Genomic DNA, 7071 nt, shown 5'->3' on the forward strand with positions numbered 1-7071 from the left:
TAAATTACGTTGGATAAAACATCACTTTTCCTTTTAACCTTGCTTATTATTGCAGCTTCATTTTAATTTTTATACTTCACACAGTTCCTCAATTATTATTTTTAATTGCTAATTAACTGTGCATGACTTCTGATTGCTCATTTAAATTAACTAATGAGCATGAAAGACTTCATGTAGGTTTGATGCAGGAAAAGATGTTTTCAGTTGGCATGTTCTTATCAAACTTCCTCTCAGTAACGCATAAGTGACTAATTTGATGGTTTTTTTTTAATTTAAGTGCCGGAAGAATATATGCTAGAGTATGCAATTTTGTAATATGAAGAAACAAGCACAGATCCAATACAGATGACAGAACAATGAATATTATTTCTTTTTATAATCTGTAATTGAAATTCACTAGTTGTTGACAGGGACAGCAAAAGAGTCTACATGCTGCAGAATATATTTGGATGTTTAGGCACATCCTAAAGCAGCTACCCTTGGGCATTACCGTGTAGATTGGATGTTAAACACCAAATTTAATTCTTTTGTCTGTTGAAATGCTCTCATATTATGGTATTTAGTTAACTGTTCATTAGGAAATATTTACAGTATTTCTGATTGTCAACATGCATCTTTTTTCTTTGTACCTTACCTTTGTTATCTTAGTCATGGTTTATATTTTGGCAATTGATTGAGACATCATTATGTCACCATATGACATATTTTTTTAGGTCTTTGTTAGTTTAATGTTAAATTTTTCTTTAAAATTTTTGAGTTGTGTTACAGTGTTAGAACTCATAAAAGGATTAAGTCATTGTTTTTTGATATTGGGCTTATGAGTAGTATACATGTATTTTATTTGTTGATGAAGGCCCTCAGAGGGGATTGTTTCCTCAGAGGGAAATTATGTAATCAATACTGTGAGCATGTTTCTAGATGTAACAAAATCAGTGAAGTGATAACTTCAGCTAATTAAAATAAGAAATGTACAATCAGAATATTTATAAATTATTCAATTCTTAATGACGAGTAATTTCAATACCACCAAACAGGAAAGTTCCATGTTCATATGTTTGGTAATTTAGGAGATGGAACTGTCTTTCAACCTCTTGTAATACTAGCATTTAGACACTGTCTGATCTGAAAAAATATGCTGATTAATTCATGGATCTGAGTATAGTGTTGGACTTAAATGTAGCTGATAAATGAATAATCTGCTTTCTGCTGTTTTTGAAATTCTATTAGCAATTCCTGAAGCTGCTTGATTTTTATACAAATACTATAACTGAGTAGTAGTAATGTTAAATTTAGCCTACGTGAAAGTGATTATCATCTTGAATTGTCTCGGATTGAATTGCCATGCATCACAGAATAGGGAGTCACTTATCTTAGCAAAAGATAAGCTGGTATGTTCTGTTCTAGCCAAGGCTTCTGAATGATTGTGGAAAAACTACTGTTTATAGATATTATACTGATCTAGCCATGGATAATTGTTTAAATACTAGATTTTAAATGAAAATGCTCAATCTTTTTTCCAGTTTAAGGTAAAGTAAAATATTTCTCTCCGCCACTATGCAAATATTACTTCCTTTAGAATCCTGAATAATTCTGAAAATCTGTGGGCAGAGGCATTTGGCAGAGTGTGAAGCCAGAATGAAGCAACTTCTGTCAAAATGCCTATTTTTCTTACCTGTGCTAAATCTAGTTTCAGTCACATAATTCTTTCAGTACTCTACTATGAGCAGAGAGATGATTCTCATGAAATCACTAGTGTGTGTGTTCAGAAATAACTGCTGGGCCTTTTGGATTTTAATAATTAGAATAGAAGTCTGGTATTCCAAATGAAGCATCTGATATTGAAAGTGAATAGAGGAATTAATTTCCTGAACAGATTAGTCTTTCTGTATTTTCCAATGCAGGTGTCTTTGATAAGGGTTATGGAGGCCACTATAACAGCTATCTGTTCTAGATTCTCTTTGTAGTGTAAGACCAGTGATTTTGTAACAGGGAAATGTGTAGAGAAGAATCATCTTGCAATCTTGGAGTGAAAATTGAGTGATTACTATTATTACTTTCTTGGTTACAAAATAATAGAAATTGATAAAGTATGACCTAGTTTTGTGTCACCATCTACAGAATGTAACATATCTTTTGCCTGAAGAGATGCATTCTAAAGGAAATAGCAGAGATTCCCTTTTGCAAGAATGCAGGTTTGAGTGAAGAAGCACCTTGTTCTTGTAAGATGGAATATAATGCCTCATCAGGATCTATCTGTTGTAGATTTTTCATGAACACAGTCGTCTTTGAGACAGTGGATGGAGAGGTCGAGTATCGGTGATTCCATTAGTCTGGCATGCATCCTTTGTAAGTGTCAGAGCGGGAATAGGTCTGAAACAGGCACACTCACTAAATTAGCCTTTGAAAGCTTGTTAATATGAGGTGAGAGAAGACAACAGTGTTTTATACTCGTTGAGAAGGTATTACCCTTATTCACTTGTGGTGCAACTGTCAAGACACTAGATAATTCCTTTTTTTCCTAAAGCACTGAACTTTTAAGGTACACAAAAGGGTTCAGATTTTTCAGAAATTGTTAGTTTCTCATGGATGGGAGACTGAGACGTGAATGTAATTACTTGTTTATGTTAACCAGGATTTACCAATAACCTTGAGTAACTGCAACAGCTGACAATTACAACCTGCTCTCACTCTTCCTCCAAGAGGAACCAAACCAGCACCAGCTATTACAAAATTTACATTTGGGATATAGCATGAAAGTAGATGAACCAAAATCTTTAGGAGACTGGCTTGTGTTTAACAGATAGTCCAAATGAACAGAACTGGAGTCCTACTGTGGATATCTTGCTTATCTTCCCTGATAAATAATTGAAATGTTCTCAACTTTCAAGAGCCTTTGCAGTCAATGACACAGATTTCCCTGGTTTCTATCTTTGCTGTCATATTGCATGTCTGTATTGAATATCTAGTATAAAGGTGACCCTACACTTGTGAAAGGAGTTAAAACAGATTTAGAGACAAACTGGAGGATCTACTTTCATAACCCATCCGTTGTACTGCCAACACTGATAAATCCAGTTTGGGGTTTCAGCACCTTGAAATAAATTATATCAAAAGTAATCCAAATAAAGAAAAATATGTGATACAAATCAAACAGGAATGAATATAATAAAGACACTAGATTTCTTGGGTCAGACATGGCTCCACTTAGTTAGGTTTTTGTAGGCTATTACAGAGGAGCCTTCAGGCCGGGCTGACTAATGTTTCTTCAAAACTATTTGGTTTGGCTGTTGTATTTCCTACTGAGATCTTCTATTATGATATTTTTCTAAAAGATTAAGACTTACGGTTATGATATATTGATGAGCTCACATTCCAACTTACCACTACCTTTCTGCTTGAAAGCTTTATTCAGACAGGTTTTTTATTTTATGCAGAGCAACACGCTTTTGTCTTTTGCAAAATTATTTTTATTACCTGCATGGTGTTGCATTCCTTCTGTAGTATGATTTGGCATAATATTGTTACTGCTTTCACAGTTACTGAGAGCAGATATCTTTGTGGTTGGCATATGTTTTACCTTTATAGATTGCATTTTTAATTTGATGTGTTTGGTGTTTTTGCTCAGCCTGCTAAACTTTCCATTTGTGAGTAATAATTCTTGCTAGGTCTGCTAATATTTTTTCTTTGGAAAGTCAAGTTTGTTTTTACAGTACTCTTTTATTGATACGGTAATTGGTCATATTACAAATAATGAATCATCTAACAAGTAAATTTCTAAATTTGTGAACTGCTTAAATTCATGGAAAAAGGACAAACTATGTATGCTTTTATTTATGTACCTTCCCAATCTTTCTTAATGTACCTCCATGAGCAATTCGTGATATCATTACAATATCAAGTGTTCTGGTTGCAAAACCAGCTTCCTGAAGAATTAGAGTTCCACAGAAAATACAAGCACTTATAAAATTAAACACAGATATCTGTAGTATAAAAAGTGGACTGCATAAACATCATTACTTATTGTTAGTGCTTACTTGAATTGGATAACTATAAGACACATTACGATTTACAGTGCTTAGAGTTGGATTGAAAACTGCTTATAAGTTAATTTTATTCCTCTGGTTTTAGAACTAATGCATAAATAATCTGACTTTTATTATAACAGTATTTTTATTTGACTGTCTTAAGTATCAGTTGAGTCTATTTTAAAACTGTTGTCTAGTTTATGAGTCTATGAAATGAACTCACATAATTATTGAATATTGATAATTCAAGGTGATTTGCACTGTAACACTTCAGCCTCTTACTTGTACATGAGGAATGTAAATCTGGACAAGACTTATGGCAGGCAGAAGTGACTACCATTCAGAAGTCTTTTGGGGATCTAAATCAAGTAACTTGGTGATTTCACACCATTTACCAGTGTCTAAATACTTTATGAAAATGCTTCACAGCAGTGTCTAGGTACTTCAGAAGACACCCTGCTGATTTAAGTGAAATTTCTTTGATTTCTTCAAAATTTTACTGTAAAAGACAACAGTTTAGTCATGTTGACAAGTATTTTATTGCCACGACTTTGGTAAAATTATGCCGGCTGTTTTGTGGGAGGACTTCTATTCAAAAAATTATGGTACTGGGAGAGAAATGAAGCAAATCTTGTACAGCTGCTCATAATAATTTTATAACTGCAACAACTTTATAATATTTAGCAATAATTCAGATCATGGTGAGTAGAATTTAGGGTTAACACTGAAGATCAAAATTCATTATTTTCTCTTGTGTCCTATAGTTTAGATTAAAAGCTTCAACTTTGCAAATGAATGACCTGAATATATCCTTTTTCTGCTTTGACTCCTAAGGAAATCAGAAAATAGTAGCTAATGGGATTTTTTGTTGCAGTAAGAGTCTGTAAAGACACATTGTTTTCAGGCTGGCTACTTGGCTAATGTCTTTCTGACATGATAATATATCTGTTTCTTAACTTTATAAACTAATCACTTAGTAGTTCCTTAGTACATTCCACCTGTTGGGGAAAATAATTTGTATAGAAAGTAAACTATTAAAGTGCATCTAAAAAGTATTACCATTTAAACACAATCTCTTATTGTGTTATAAATACTTTCTCCTTGCTGAAACTGCTCAGTGGGTAGAAGGAAGACTTTATTAACATTGTTACTTTTGTTTAAAAAGATAGAAAAAGAATGGACCTTCTTTGCAGTACTTTTCATTCAAAATTGACAAATTACTTATTATTTCCTTTTTAGAATAAGGGGTGCGTCACAAGCATCTTCCAGAAGACCTAAGAAAAAAAAAAGCAAGAGGAAGTTAAAACATGAATTTTAGATATACATTTAAAGATGTTGCTATGATATGTTTCAGGTATTTTATATAAAAGATATTGTTAAAACTGCAAAACATTGTAGCGTTACAGTAATAACTAGCAAGATAATGGAACTATTGTAATTTATGCTTGAATGCAGATTGTGTGGATTCAAATATTTGCATTTTAATTAAATAAAATGTAGACAGTTATGAAAATATATACTGTAAATGTTTTAAAACTGCATATGTTTTAAACCTGAAAGTATCTCACTGAGTGTATTTTTTATATTATTTTTACATTTATCCTCATCCCCAAGTCCTCATACTGCTTAGTTTTCTCATATTGAATTTATTACTTCTCTGATCTGCACTAGAAGAGAATGTGATTTAGTATTCATTTTTAGAAGATAAAAAAGATTTTATTATTTCATTCATTGAGAGTGTTTCAGGCTAGGGGAAAAGATGCTTCTTCCACTTTCAGATTTCTTGTTAGGCTTGTGAGCAAGTAATGGGTAAAACACCCTGATTATGAAGTTTCTAGATTCCTGGTCTACTGCTTTCCTACAGATATCATGAGGTTTATAGAAAAGACTTCTGGCACAAACTCAGAAAGATTTAGACACTAAGATGCAAATCAAGAAAACAAATAAATGTTGGGGCCCATATATTGGAATTAAATTTAAAAATGCTTGTTATAGTTTCTTGGCTCACTGAGAAGAGCTAGACTTGAGATGCTGCATCTAAATAGTGAATACAGATGATCTGCTATACATCTTGATCAACTAGTTGTCCTCTAAACTGAGTGCGTGCAGTCCCATTTTAGAAGGAAACCGGGGCGAGGTGTACATGTATTTTTAAGATTACATGTGTCTGGATCATCTGGTATCATGGAGTTGGGATACAGCCAGTGAACACATCTGGACCTGATTTTGAAGCTGGAACACACACCTAGGTCAGAGCATTAGTCATTCTCTGTCTGTAGCAATGCCACTGAAGAGGCTGCTACCTCCAACCTGCTCCTGCTGCTACTTTGTGCTCCTGAATGAGTTACCACCTTAGCTTTACCAGCTGAGAGTTTTTTCATTCAGAGTGGGCTCGATTAACTTGGACAGTTTTCCTCACAGTTTTATTAGAATTGCTTTTTTGGAGTGAAAGACTATCCATGTCAACCAGTGCAGCTATTGCTGGAGATGGACATGTAAGGAAGTTTTTGGGCATTGCATAATGGGACTTACAATAGCTGACACATCATGGAGCGTTGCATAAACCAGGTAGCAGAGAATGCTAATAAAAGGAGTATATTGGAAATATTGTTACTTTTCTGGAGTTAGCTGCTGACACAAAACCATAAAATAGTCACCTCTGAGAAATGGAGATTCATGGTCTAATACCTCCTTCAGAGTTTGTGTCCCTGTTACCGTCTGGGTGTAGGGAGCTGCACCACTCTCCTCTTTTAGAAAACACAGGGAAAGGGGTGCAGATAAGAGAGGGAAGTAATTTTCATAAACTATTTAGCTGTCTAAGGACTAACCTAGAAAATGGGAGTCCTGAGTTCATAATCTTTTCTTAGCTTGATGGTTTTCAAACCCACAGCATGCACTTCAGTGATCAGTGACAAGGCCATAGAGTATCTGAGCCTGAGAACTGTCTTCCCTTCATCTTGTTAGGGCTGGGTAATTGCAGAGGGAGCTCAGTACTACTTATAAAGGAATTTTGATTTCTTATAAATCAAACTTATAAAGGAAGTTT

This window comes from Fulmarus glacialis, unplaced genomic scaffold, assembly GCF_000690835.1.
Source record: "Fulmarus glacialis isolate BGI_N327 unplaced genomic scaffold, ASM69083v1 scaffold633, whole genome shotgun sequence".
Classification (NCBI taxonomy): domain Eukaryota; kingdom Metazoa; phylum Chordata; class Aves; order Procellariiformes; family Procellariidae; genus Fulmarus; species Fulmarus glacialis.